The following is a 15,967-nucleotide window of genomic DNA, read 5'->3' as shown; positions in this document are numbered from 1 at the left end:
AGAATTTATTTTGAACTTCTATTTTAGGAAAACATATTTTTGATATTAGGAGAATTTGTTTATCCAAAAATATCTCAATATTGAATTATCTCTCTCTAGAATTTTTCATCTCTCTAGGAAAAAACAAGGAAAAATAATATTTTCTTGTATTCAGAAATAGGGAATGATTATAGGGAATTGAAGTAAAGCTTATTCATTATTCAGGCTGAGTAGGAATCTTACATCCTCTCCCACTTGAAAAATACGAGATGTCGACATCTCGCAAAGTGGGGGTAATCTTTCGCCAACTCTTCTTCTTTCTCCTAGATGGCGTCTTCTAGAGGGAAGAACTTCCACTTTACTAAAAATTCTCTGAGGACTCTGCTCCTGGTGAGAATCTTCTCCCAAACGTCAAGGATTTCCTCAGTTTGGAGTACCATCTGGCCTTGAGTTGGAGAGATCAATTGTTCATCATCATCAAGCACGTGACTCAAGCTGGGTACATATTTCTTAAGCAAACTGACATGGAATACATTATGTACCTTGAGATGGGGAGGTAGAAGAAGTTTATAGGCTAGATCGTCCACTTTCTTTATAACAACATATAGTCCATAGTCTCTGGGAGAGAGCCTCTTGTACTTTCCTAAGGATAAGGAACTTCTTTTTGGTCGTACTCGAATGAAGACCATATCTGATTCTTCAAACTCTCTCTCTCATCTCTTTTTATTCGCATTCAACTTTTACCTATCTTGGGCTACCTTTATCTCTTTACGGATTGATTGCATTTGTTGGTCCATGTCATCAAGCATTTGTCTAGACATCTCAACTCTGATCAATGGGTCAGACCAATTCAACGGTGTAAGGCAATCTTGTCTATACAAAGCTTTAAAAGGACTCATCCCAATGCTTCGATGATAAGAAGCATTGTAAGAAAATTCGACCAAATGCAAATGGCTTAACCACTTCTTGGGTTCCCTGCCGCATCATGACCGAATGATATCTTTTATTACTTGGTTCACTCTTTCAGTCTAGCCATCTGTTTTTCAGGGCGATAGGCTGTGTGAGATCCAAGAAAGTTCCTACTGCTTCAAAGAATGAAGTCCAGAATTTCAATGTGAATTTGGGATCTCTATCACTTACTATCCTCTTGGGTAAGCCATGCAATCTGAAGATCTCTTTAAGAAAAACTCTAGCAACATCCACTACATTGTATGTTTCTTTCACTGGAATCAGATGGGCAACTTTGGTTAGCCTGTCAACTACCACAAAAATGGAGTTGTAACCTGATTTCACTGAAGGTAATCCAGTGACAAAGTCCATACTGATACATTCTTACTTCATCTGGAGGTTGCAGTTTCCCTAGCATCTTAACTCTCTCTGCCTTGACTCTTTGACACATTAAGCATTTTCGCACATGATCAAGTACATCCTTTTTGAGTCCTGGCCAAAAGAAGCTTTTCTTCACAGACACATAGGTTTCAATAAACCGTGGATGTCCAGCTATCAGGCTATCATGGGCCTCTCAGAATTCTTTCATTTATTCCCTCATCATTGGGAATACATAGCCGATTATTATAATACATGCATCCATCATCCAATTTGTACCCGAGAACCCGACTCATTTCCTGAGGAGTTTTGCTTTCCTGCATCAGAAGGGTAGCAATAGGGGCAAAGAATTTGTCCTGCATGATTTTCTCCTTTGCTTCACTGATCAATGGATTTGACACCACTGTAATTGCAATCAAGGAGGATTTTCTGCTGAGCGCATCTGCAACGACATTTTCTTTTCCTGGTCGATACTTAATTTCAAAATTGAATTTCTGCAGGGTCTGCATCCATCTCCTTTGACGCATGTTGAGATCCCTTTGGGTGAAGATCCATTGTCCCAAAAGATAATGTCTCCACAACTTCAGAGCATAAACTACTGAGAGTAACTCCAAGTCGTGGACGGCATAATTTCTCTCATGTGTTCTGAGTTTTTTGGATTCATAGGCCACTGCATGACCTTCTTGCATAAGAGAACCGCCTAAGGCAAACCCACTGGCGTCAGTAACTGTACCTCAAAGGGTTTGGTAAAATCTGGCAACTTAAGGACAGGGTTGGTTACTAAGGCTGTCTTCAGTTTATCAAAGGCACTTTGACACATTGCAGTCCACTAAAAAAGGGTACTCTTCTTGAGAAGGTTAGTTAAAGGGGATGCTGTCTGAGCATACCTAGGTATAAAGATCCTATACCATCTGGTTAATCCTAGGAATCCTCTGACTTCCTTTACTGTCTTGGGTTCCGGCCATTCTACAACGACTGCTTGGATCTTAGCGGGGTCAGGAGAAATCCCATCTTTTGATACTATGAATCCCAAGTATTCCACCTGGTCATCAACAGAGAAAGAACACTTGCTCTTTTTGCAAAGAGTTGGTGTTTCCTTTTAGGATTTCCAAGACCTTGCGCACATGATCTTCATGACCTGCAGCCTTCTTTGAGTATACCAAGATATCATCAAAGAAGACAAGAACAAAATCATCCAAGTATTCTCTAAGAATATCCTACATAAGACGATTAAATGTTGTCGGGGCATTATTCAATCCAAATGGCATGACTGTGAACTCATAATGCCCATAGCGAGTATTGAATGATGTCTTCGGGATGTCTTGTTCTTTGATTCTGATCTGGTAGTACCCGGATTTGAGATCTATCTTTGTGAACATCTGGGTCCCACTTAACCGATCCAGAAGTTCATCAATCCTAGGAATAGGATACTTATTTTTAATTGTTAATTGATTCAATCCTCTATAGTCAATACAGAGGATTAACGTTCCATCTTTCTTCTTTTGAAAGAGAACGGGCGTACCCCAAGGTGAGACACTGGGTCTGACAAATCCCTGCTCTACCAGTTGTCTTAATTGCTCCTTAAGTTCTATGGCTTCAGGGACTGGCATTTTGTATGCACGCTGGGCTATTGGCTGAGTTCCGCGGGGGTTAACTCGATCTCATGATCTACTTCGCGAGACGGAGGCATCTCAGTCAGCTCTTTAGGGAACACATCTGCATACTCACTTAACAACTCTGGTTCTTTAGCCTTGCATTTTATGTCTACCGGATTCATCTTAACATCATAAATAACTTGTCTCTTTCTGAGCCCTTTTAATAATTTAGAAGCCTTGACTAATTGCAGCACTAGGGATCCGAAAATTCCAATTCCTTGAACTTTATTCCCGTGAAGGTTTACATTTGGATTAATCTTATTGGTCCATAGGAACCTTAATTGGACCATAATCTAAAAATTTCTCAAAATCTGGACCCTTAGGCTAAGGTCCTTTATACCTATTTTTAATTAATTCCAATTGCAATTGGAAAGTTCTTTCCAATTGCACATTGGAAAGTTCTTTTTGAATTTCTGTTCCAAGGGAAACCAGGCCAAAACAGGGTAAAACAGGATCTTTCTTTTATTTCAGAGAGGGGAATACTTATAAGATCAGAAGCGGAGGTTCTTACAACTGCACACCTCAAAAGCTGGAGGGAGGAATCTTACATTCTACCCCACCTAAAAAACGTGAGATGTCCTCATCTCGCAAACTAGAGGACAACTCTTTCCCATCCAATTGATTTTGGGGTTCCTTATAGTCTGGTGAATCCAACAGAATCCTAGGATAAAGATCCCTTATATAGAACTCATCATCAGATAACAACAGATTATATCATTCATATCCTTAACAAAATAATGGTCCATTAGACCAAAATTTCCATCTAAACATTCCTCCATGGGAATTTCAACTATACAGGTTTTTAATTTGTCATCCCTTAACTTGATCCACTGGGTCAAGTGTCAACAGTAGAAGTCTGTCAGCACAATCCACTAATTTCATAGTGATTTGCTGAAGTCATTATCGTCATTCCAGTTACGAACATCATCACAGGGACTCGTCCCATTCATCCTCATTGTTGTGGTTTTGCTCAGCTTATCGCTTTTCAAACAAAATTCAGGAATCATCATTTTTCAATGAGAATCCAAGTCAACTCATCAGTTCTCAACCAAAATTTTAAAATCATATCAACCACATTTGAATTCATCATCTGGATTAGCATTTTTGCTTATAATTTCAATGTCTTAGATTTACTCGTATATACTGCCAGTAAAGAGCTATAGTTATACCCTTGGTATATATGGGTAGTCACAGTCCTTGAAATTTTAAGGTAAATACCATCATGTCTAAGCCTCAAGCAAGTCAGGGATTCCATACAATTGCGGTACTTCCATTTGAAGACCCAATTACCTATTTATGAATCTTTATTCTAAATATCAATTTGTATGAATTTCATCACACAATTATAACCTTTTACTGCTACATAAATTTTTGACATTTTTGGTTTCTTGGTTGATCCACTTTAGCCAAATTTCTCTGATACCAGCTGAAAGATCCCTGTCCCCTCCGCGCAACGAATTTAGGGGTGCTAGCAGCAGAAGTAGCACTTCTTGCATGGGGCAAGGTCCCTCACTCGGGGTCGCCCACATATATCCGGACAAGAGACTAATCCCACGGTTCTTCCAAAACCGAACCCGAAAAAACTTCCCTCGCTCGGAAAGCACGGGCAATTCCTCCAAGATAATTTTACTCTAACGTACTTAAGAGCCTTAACTAACTAAACTGATCTGACCGAACCTATAAGTCCCATAGTCAGATCAAGGAAAAGACTTGCACTTGGATCATAGAGACCAACGCTTTTTTCCTCATTGAGAGGCACAGCCGTTGATTCTTTTCCATAGAACAATTTTTATCCAGGATTTACTTCATCTATCGTACCTATGACAGAATTGAGTCTCATTTTAGGGATCCATCAGTCCAGCAGCCTAACCCCATCCAATCCCCTGGGTTAGCCAGCCGCCCAACCACTGTGGTGATGGGATTCATTTAAGAATTTGATTAGGTTTTGTCCCGGGTACCAGGGCAAAAGAATTCCCAGGCCCCCTAGCCGGATATTTATGCAAACTTAAAACTAGTCACACCACTTACACACCCAATATAAAATTGCCTTTTTCATAGATTCAACTGTTTTTAAAATAATCTTTTAATGAAACTATAGTATCACTGATCATAATCCTCCAAAATATCCGGTTGAATCCTAATTTCTAATTTTTTCTTCATCGGTGTACCTATGGCATCATTGGCCCCCCAGAGAATGCTCACCACCTGTCCACTCAGGGGCCTTTTCGATAGTTCCTAGCTCATAGTACCCGGCAACATATTCACTTATAAAAATCAAAATGGAATCTCCGTTGAAGATCAGCAAGATCAACCAACAGATCCATATAAAAGAGCCATGGACTCATCCGTTGAGGACCAACAAGGTCTATCAACCAAATCCATGCCCAGTTTCAGAAAACAACTCTTACTCCTTGTTCCAATATCTTTCGCGACGCACGTGTGGGTATCTTTGATGACCAAGAGCCTGAGCACCGTATGGTCAGCACCCTCTAAGATCCTTAGCAGGTCACCTAGCGCTTCACTCATAGGCGGCTTCTTTAGTCCCTCATCCACCGTACCAAAAGCTCAAGACCTCGGCCGACCTTGCTGCGTGAGATGTCCTCCATTGACTCTCCGTCAGCAGCAGCTGTTGCAACTTTATCAGCACGACCTCATTCACAAGATGGTCAAAATGCATCCCTAGCATTCTTGACATAGTCATAAATACAGTTTCTATAACGAACTCTCGTCTTTCCACATTGTTCCACACAAATGCCAATTCTGGGTTAAACACGGAGTTATCTTAGGGCATATAGTGTCCAAAAATGGGATTTCCACCGACGAGAGTAAAATCAAGGTCATTTTGGAATTGCCCCCACCCACCAACTATAAGGGAGTCCAACGCTTTATGGGCCATGTTGGTTATTATCGAAGGTTTATTTTATTCTTCGCTGAGATAGCTCGACCGTTGTATAAGCTTCTCATCGAGTTTATTTGAACCGAAGATTGTGACCGTGCCTATGAGCTATTAAAGAAGGCCTTGGCGAGTGCTCCAATCTTGAGAATGCCTAACTGGGATTTAATCTTCCATGTGCATATTGATGCATCAAACTTTGCTATTGGGTGTGTACTAACTCAACTTAGAGAACATAAACTAGACTACCCCATTAGCTTTGCCAGTCGCCAGTTAAACGATGCTGAAATGAATCACCACTACTACGGAGCGAGAAGGGTTGGCAATGATATATGCAGTAAGGAAATTTTGTTATTACCTCCTTGCCACCAAGTTTGTTTTCTATGTGGATCATCAAGCATTGTTGTATCTGGTAAACAAACCATGCTCCACAGGAAGAATCACACGATGGTTATTGATTCTCCTTGAGTTTGATTTCACTGTTGTTGTGAGACCTGGCAAAAAACATGTCATGGATTATCATTTGTCTCGCATACCTAATGGTGAAGCTCCTACGGGAGTTGATGATGACTTACCTGACACTTCCCTGTTCATGGTGGAGACAATGCCTGAATGGAGTGAGAAGATTGTTAACTTTTTGGTTAATGGCTTTCCACCCAAGGAGCTTCGTAAAGATCTAGCTTGAAAGCTGATCAAGGAATGCGAACCCTATTGCCTGATAGCCGGGACTCTTTATAAAAGAGGAAAGGATGACGTTCTTAGGCGTTGTGTCCCGAGAGGATGAGTATCTATACATTTTGCAAGAGGCACATATGGGCGTAGCCGGTGGCCACTTCTCAGGAGACTTAATTGTGCGAAAGATCTTACAATCAGGGTATTGGTGGCCCACTATGTTCCAAGATGCATCACTTTTTGTGAAGGGTTGCGATGAATGCCAACACTACAAGAAACCCCAGCGGAAAGATCAGATGCTCCTACACCCCATTAAAGTAAACCAACAATTTGAAAAGTGGGGTTTAGACTTTGTAGGTCCAATTAGCCTAGCGGGCCGCAACACACAATCTCGCTATATTATTGTGGTCACTGACTATAAGACCAAATGGGCTGAAGAGAAAGCGACACGTAAGGCAGATGCGAGGACAACAGCCAAGTTTCTCTTTGAAAATATAATCACACGCTTCGGTTGTCCTTTTGAACTTGTGAGCGACAATGGTACGCATTTTATAAATGAAGTGATTAAGGAGCTCACAACAAATTTCATGATATCCCATCATAAATCTACCCCTTATTTTCCGCAAGCGAATGGCCAAGCCGAGAGTACCAACAAGACCTTAATCTCTGCTTTAACAAAAACAGTTGAAGCTCATCGCACGGATTGGGATCTAAAGCTTACGACAGCTTTATGGGCCTATCGTACTGCGTACAAAGTGGCTATTAACTGCACACCATTCAAAATGGTATATGGCCAAGAAGCAGTCATGCCGTGGAAATTTGTCATTCCTAGTCTTCGTGTTGCTACTCAAGAGGGTTGGGATGGTAATCCCTTAGTAGAGCGTCTGTATATCCTTGAGCGGCTAAACAAAGAAAGACAATTGGCTCTGTACAATGCCCTTGTGGAGAAGGATAGAAGGAAAAAATGGTTTGATCGTCACCTGAAAGACAAGGACATCAAGGTTGGGGATAAAGTCCTGATGTATGGAGTGCATAACGAAGAGAAGAAGCTCAAATATGCTGGTAAGGGACCGTATAGAGTATGTGAAATTACCCCGCAAGGTACCATCCGAGTGGAGACTCTCGACAGAGTTGAAACTATTGGATTCCTCAATGGGAGTAAATTCAAAAGATACTATGACCCCCTGAGCCAAGAGGAGTTACATGCAATCCATCAGAAGAAGGCAGCTAAAGAACAAGCTGAGCTTAAGAAGATACAAGCAAGAATTGAAGCTAAAGAATGTCAACAGCATGCTAGGTGCCAACGAGAAGCCAACTTGGAGATTACGCAAGCATTTTTTGAGGAGGCAGAGGAGGATTCACTAGAATCTGACCCGCCTCTAAGATACCCAATTGAGCTACAGAGTCCTTACGGGGAGGTGCTGTATAATGCATTATTGGATACAGGAGCTCAACACAATTTGCTATCATATGGCGTGTGGTGTCAACTTGGAAAACCACCTTTATCTAAGAAAGCTATCCAAGTTAAAGGAATCAACAAGAAGAAAACCCCTGTCTCAAGAATTCTGCACACTCCGATTGCCTATGAGACAAGGGGACCGTAATTCAAAGCTTTTTGGTTATGCCTGCTGGTACCATGGAGGAAACTGTAAACTTAGGGCGCAAATGGATGTTAGCCACCAAGTGCAATATTGATTGGGCAACCATGCGAGTTACAACGCAAGAACCCGCTCTCGGTCTGACTGCTCAAAATCCCGCACCTAAGTCATCAACTCTGGACAAAATGCTAGATAACGAAAAATCACAAAGTCAAGTGGTAAAACCATCTTTGACTGTTTGCCACCCCTCTAACGCTTCAACGCCAAGAGTGGAAACAGGTTGTGTGGTCTCCAAGGCTCCGCTTACTATGCCAAAAAGTACATACAAATGGGTCCCAAAAGCTTCGTTAATAGCTACCCCCCTGCTCAATCTCGTTCAGACAAGAAGCCTCGTAGAAGGAAAGCAGCTACCCACCCGAGAAAGGGCAATGTAACATCACGATGGATCCCAAAAAAATTATTAGTAGCCCAAGGGTACTACGAAGGGAATGACCGGATTTTGGTCCCTAAGCATAAGCTGAATCCCTCTACATCACCTGTAAAACCTTGCAAACCAAATGTTACCACCCCAACGACAATTCAAGACTGTGGTAAGGGAAAGGTAACAGAGTGCTCCACACCACTTCTTCTCCAGAGCTAGTTTGGATTCCTAAATGATATCGATCAATACCACCTAGCTCAAGAAGGGGGGAGCCACATGAAGCTTCTAGCTTCTCATGCCAGGCACACGTTGATATAGAAGTTTCTTCATGCTCTACACCTACTCTTGTCAACACCCAACAAGAGACCGATGAGTCTATGTCTCCCCTTGTAAAAGTATCGTCGGCGGAAACCATTTCCTCCATTTGTTCATGGGAGCATACACTACCATCTCTGCAATTTGATGTGGCCACAAGGGTCATAAAAAGCTATCTACCCACATCACCACCTATGACCCGCTGGACAAATTGGTTCCAAGAGGCTGCAACATCATTGCAGAAAATATGATCTACCCAAGGAAAGGGGGAGCATGTACTCACGCTCGACATTCTATTGCTTCCTCCCTAACCTTCTCCCATGACCATGTAATTGCCAAATTCAAGGGGATGTATATATATAGCTTCATACACAAAAAAGAAAAGAAAAGAAAAACAAAAAATAGTAAAAAGAGCAAGAGCACATTAAGAGGAGAAATATCCATATACAATCAGGAACTAGATTGACCTGTCATAAACCTACTGATGCTATATCTGTGTTTGCAGATATGGCAGATGCACGATCATCACACACTTCATCCACTCCCACCTTTGGTGAGAGGTATCGTCTGTACCTTTCTCAGATATTTCACATGTGCTATCCTGTAATTAAAACCGAATTAGATCATATAGATGTACTAGCCAGAGAGGAAAGTGTTGAGGAATTAGAATGGCTAATACACCTATTGACCATGACTGACCCCTACTCCGTAGAGGACATGTCCCTGATAGCCCAAGACTTTCCTTTTCCACAAGATGACTGTCCTCGCATGGTTACATTCTTGATGAGTTTATGTGGATGGGAGAACGAAAACGATATATCTGACGACGATGAATGGACAGATGAAACTCATGGCACTACTGAGGCTGACTTTATTTATTTGGATGATGCGGATAGAGGCTTAGCCTTAGGGCTAGAGCCAGGACTCTACAACATCCTCTTACCATATCCTCAGTAGTAGTGTGGTTAGTGTTTTCAAGTTGTTTCTAGTTTGGAGTCCTTAAAGGAGTCTTTAATTTTTCACACTGATGTGCCTCTTGAGGTATAGTGCTTGTTAGTTGATTGTACAGGTTGAAAAGTTTGAGGTGGGTTCGCTTCCAAGTCCTGAGATTGCCGCAACGTTCATCAAAATATATCTACATCAAATTGCAAGCTGTCTCATCAAATCAAGGAGATCTCCAATTTCAGGTGTAATTCTTCCATGCCCACTCTCTTTAATTTTTACTGTTTGATTAATTGCATAAACTATAATGCATGACCACATGGAAATTGTCAAAGCACTACTTAGTTTTGAAGTTGCTTGACGTGTTAGTGTAAATCATTAATTGAGTTATTCTAGGGAATGCATGAAGTCTTTAGTTAACCTGGGAATATGGTTGTCTTAAGTCTAGGGTTATAACCATCTTAATGTTTGAACAACCTGGCTGTGGGTGTGTTGACCTCTAGGACATAGCTTTTACCCCTTTGTCGAAAGGATGTAAGAACACATTATAGTTCAGGAGCGAAGATCAAAAGAAATACTTTTTTTTAAGCCTACAATAAATGGCAATGCAAGTCTATTATGTGCTCTAATGTTGGCCTATCGCCTTATTGACACTTGGTAGGCGAGGAGTATTCTGACCGGTGCCCTGGGTTGGTAGGGGGTAGTCTTGCCTAAGGTGAACTAATAGATTCCTGGACAATGCCTTGTGTTAAACATGGTACTAGGATCGATGTTAGTTTTGCATTAGGGAGGTCGCCATTGTGTGTAAAAATTATCACGTGCGTAAAAAAATAAAGGCAAAAGGCTCTTGTAACTCTGATGTTTCTTGTGTCCCTAGACTCGTGGTATTAACTATTGTTCTTAGAGTAGACACATTGTGGTCATCTGTTTATTTATTAAGCTTGGTAATTTTCCTTGACTTAGGTCAGTTATAGACCTTGATTAACCTTCGACACCTTGCTAACTCTTGATTTACTTTCAATAATTTTAAACTCCTATTAATTTGCGACACTAGCTCATTCATGTGATCCCTCAAACTAAGTTCTCATAGCAACATCCATTGTGGTCTAACATGCTTGAATTTATTACACTTTATATCTTTTGAATTCGAGCATACTTTCACTCTACTTCCCTGTTTTGCAGACGGTCTACCACAACAAACCCTATCGAGCTTACCATACTATAGCTTTTGAGGACAAAATCTACATCAGGAAAGGGGGCATGTTAACCTATTGAACGGACATTGAGACGTACTATGTTTTACGTCATGTAATTAATTTAAGTATTCTGAGTCATGGGCCGGGCTTGTCGGCGCACCACATGTAAAGGATAAAGGGATTGGGTGATCGTCGCCGATGAGAGACGCACCTTGAATATCAGCAGGATAAGGGTTAGGATCGGTCGGCCATGTGTGGACGCCCATGTGTGAACGGTTAGGTTTCATATAAGAGACAAATGTAACCCTAAAACTCTCATTCTCAATGTGTTGAATACAAAGTGTACTCTTGCCTTATCTTCTCGGTCCCCTTCTCCTGCGTGTGTGAGAGAGAGAGAGAGAGCAAGCGATCGAGCACTGTGTGACGGCACGGCGGGGGCGAGGCGGTATAGTGGTGACGGTGGCTCCTTCTTCACTGCAACACGAGAATCCTTCACGACGGCGGCTTGAGCGGTGAGTGACACACCTTTGCTTCCCCTATTTGAGCTTGCTAGTTTCTAGTTGTATGCTTGCAGCCATTCGTGGCTTGCATATGGTGTTCGGCAAGTCCCCAGCTCCGACTCGTACGGTAAAAGCGCACATATATATATTGTGGTATATGTTATAGTATTGTATAGCAAGAGTGTTATATAACTATATATATGCTATATAGTAATAGTATTATATAACTATAACACTATATAGTACTATAGAGTAATAGGATATATTGTATGTATAGTGCTATATAGTAAGTACTACATAGTGTTATCAATGCTAATAAATAGTGTTATATAGTGGTATAGTGCCTCTATACATTGCTATATAGCAATAAAATTATATAACTATATAATGTGCTATATATAGTGTTATATAGTGGTATAGTGCCTCTATACATTGCTATATAGCAATAAAATTATATAACTATATAATGTGCTATATATAGTGTTATATAGTGGTATAGTGCCTCTATACATTGCTATATAGCAATAAAATTATATAACTATATAATGTGCTATATATATTATGTTATATATATGTGTCATATATATTTGCTATATATAATGTGTTATATATATGTGCTATATAGTACTACACATATATAGTACTAAACAATGTTATATAGCAATAGTACATATTGTACGTAGAGTACTATACAGCATTATCAATGCTAATAAATAATGCTATATGGTGGCATGAAGTACTATACAGTGTTATAGTGCCACTATACGTTGCTATATACATCGTTATATAGTGGTATGAAGTACTACTATATAGTGGTGTAATGTCGCTATGCATTGCTATACATAGTAGTATATACTATACATAGTAGCACTTCGTTATATAGTGGTATGAAGTACTACTATATATAGTGGTGTAATGTCTCTATGCATTGCTATACATAGTAGTATATACTGGTATAGTGCTATATAGTGATAAAGTGGTGCTACTTAGTTTTGTAGTGGTATATGGTGCTACCAGTCACAATGCTAGTTACTTCTAAAGCATTGCTATAGTACTAAATAGGAGTAAGTGTCTATCCATTATAGGTAATATCTCAATCATTGATATGTGGTAGCCAATGGCTTGTGGTTGATATATAGCATCAATAGCCTATATAAGCTAAGGCCTACATAGCATCTAATGGCATGTATTGAATACGAAAAAGAGTATAGTGGGTTACCTCTGGTTTATCAAGATAATGTACATGGTGTACTATGTATTGTTTTACTCTAATTCATTTCTTCGTATTGGGCGACAACCCATATTTGCTCTATCTAGAATCTACTAACCAGATCCCTCATGTCATTGCTTAAAATGGCTTGTGGTCAACGTATAGCATCAATAGACTACAAAAGCCTACTTAGCATCCAATGGCATGTATTGAATACAAAAAAGAGTATAGTGGGTTACCTATAGTTCATCAAGATAATGTATAGGGTGTACTATGTATTGCTTTACTCCAATTCATTGATGACAAACATCCTTTTTGTTGAGCGGCACCCGTGTCTACTCTATCCAGAATATGCTAACTAGATCTCTTATATCAGTGCTTAAAATGTCATTACATTATTGACATTTGCACATATCCAAAGGTAGATCAATAGAACCATGCTTGACATCCTATATCCTACTCTTATCTGCTACATATAGATTTCTCTTGTGTATGCATGTTGAGGCGTTCCATTTCCTCCATTACATGTACCACCATGTTCAAACTAGTTACTTCGTTTTTGACAAAGAGTTCATCGTTTGATCTTGGATTCTTCAATATTTGTGAGTTCTAGAGGGATAAAACTACAGAGGATTATGAATCAAGATCCCCAATATATGATGCAATATGAGGATTGTTAAAAACATGGTACAATACTCCATTCATACTCTCTCTATAAGAACCTATTATCTTCGTCAAGATTGCTTTTACAATACTACTTGCAATCTTCTTCATCTTTGCATCATCAACGTAGGAATCCTCTATTATCTTCCAAATTTACTGCTCTCTTCTTCTTCTCTTTCTATGTTCTTGCTTTTTTCTTCTCTCATAGTCCCTTATGCTCTCAAGATTAGGGGATGTGGAGGTATCTCCAGGTTGTGCGTCACTCTCCAAATGCTGAATTCTCTATCTATAGCAAAGAGGGAATCCTTGCATTGAATCTAGGAATACAGAAAATAATAGAGGGAAAGGTTAGAGACCAAAACAACAAGGCACTAAACAAAGAAAGAGAGAGTAAGAAGTCATAAACCATTCATAGTGAAGGTGCTACATGCGCATGCTCTGTAGAAGTAACTGAACTGAATTCTTTGATGTTAAAGAATTTAAATTTATTGACATTCCTACAAATTGGTAGCATTGGAGTTGCTATACATCACAAGTGTTCAGGACACTGCTTTTTGGTCCGCCTTACCATGCTTCCACCAAAGCTTGTGCATAAGGCTTATGCATAAGCCTGAAATATAAGGCTATGCTTTTTGGTCCACCTTACCATGCTTCCACCTAAGGCTATGCATAAGCCTCATGTATAGCCTAAAGTATAAGGCTTATACTCTCATATCTTATGCAATAATATGGCCATGGAGCTTTATAAAATACTTATACTCACATATATATGCTGTTAGATGTGGCCATGGAGTGTAGGTTCCTCTATACCCGAGGACGATCTCAAACTCAATCACGTATGTAGATCTACGTACAAGCCTTGATATCATACATATGTATTAGTCTCTTTTCATTAAGCATAAGGTGTAAGTATGTTAACTTTGTGTAGAAGTGGACATCTTATGGAGGCCCATCCACCAATGCATAGACTATATGACCCAGACTTGCAAAATTTATATGTGGCAGAGGATGCTTGGAACCAATTGAGCTAGCGATATGAAGTAGAGTGCTTGGCGCACAGCACTAGCTTATCCTCCTCTTTTATGCCAACCTATGTGTGCCATACACTTTTTCACTTTCAAAGAGCCCTTTCTCTCCTTCACCCTACCACTCTCTAGACCCCTCTCATATCCACTATGCTGGCTCCTCTCCTCTCCATTCCTCTAATATCCCAACATGCCCCTGCTCTCTCTGACCCCCACTCACATCAGGATAGTCTCCAAGTGGATCCAACACTCAAGAAGTGGCAATTCGAGTGGTTCATAGAGATTTCAGTGTTCTAGTACAAGTGGTGGGGGTGTCTTGGTTATTTTGGATTAGCCTTCACCTAGGCATGATAACAAGGAACCCATGGATGGTACTATTTATTATTCCTTGGGTGATAATGGTGGACCTATTATGGATGATATGGGGAGGAGATTTTACTATAGCTTCTGCCAAGTGGTGAATCAAACATATAAGAATGTCTTCAAACCATGGGGACCCACAGAGAGACAAAGACTTTGTCTATGTTGTGTGTCTAATGCATGCATGAGTAGATTCATAATCCCCTTGCCATGTGTTTTACTAAACCACTTGGCTAGAGACCACATTATAAAGCTATTGAACAAACAGGAGGTCGTTCATAAAGAGATGTGTGAGGGGAGGAAGAGGCATGCCATGTTTTTATGCATTTGATTTTATGTGTTGCTACATGTTTGTAATTATAGGAAATGATAGTTGGTCGCACCTCAAAAAAACAAGAGAATAGTTATCATAGACATCATACTGAAGCTGAAACTTGGGAGTGGCTTAAACAAGGAGTGGTGAACCGACAATGACATCAAAAGATCCCAATGCAACTATGCAATGAGTAATTGATCTCTTATGAACTTAGTTCTTTGAAGATCTATATGAGCATGTTTTAGCACTAAATGTGTATTCTTTCACCTTATGGAATGTAGGAGGATAATGAAAGTGGTTAGGATGAAGGTGAAGGTGGTGGTGTGGCGAGTTCGAGGATACAAATAACGATGAGGAGAAGGATGATAAAATTTGAGAATAATCTTCATGATCTTATCTTAGTTTGCTTATTTATTTTGAAACAATATGTTGACCTTGTACATCTTTATTTGGAATATAATATGAACATCTTGTTTAACTTGATGTGTCGACCACTCTCAATATATGTTTATATTTTCGAATGAAGCTTTTTATAATATTTTTTTTATTTTTCATGTTTTAGTTTTTTTTTAATTTGGGGGGAGGGGGGCAGAATGGGGGACAGAGAAGAAAATCTCATTTGTTTCTTTCTCCCCCATTCTTATCCCCCTTTTTTAACATAAACTACAGTGTGGCTATGGATGTAACTATCCACATAGTTATGCCTATGGCTATATGCATGGATGTAGCCACATCCATAGCCATATAAGAAAATTTTAAAACTTCAAAATTCCTTTGTTGAAGCATGATTGGACGTGGCTATGCCCTCATCCTCTTGTAGTGATATGTGTCGTAGATAGGTACTTAATACTATAGGAATATAATGGCATGATAGGTACTCTATGTTGTAGGATAAT

The sequence above is a fragment of the Cibotium barometz genome, chromosome 47, assembly GCF_041138505.1.
Source record: "Cibotium barometz isolate CiBa-2024 chromosome 47, ASM4113850v1, whole genome shotgun sequence".
In the NCBI taxonomy this organism is placed as follows: domain Eukaryota; kingdom Viridiplantae; phylum Streptophyta; class Polypodiopsida; order Cyatheales; family Cibotiaceae; genus Cibotium; species Cibotium barometz.
This window is presented reverse-complemented; position numbering follows the sequence as displayed.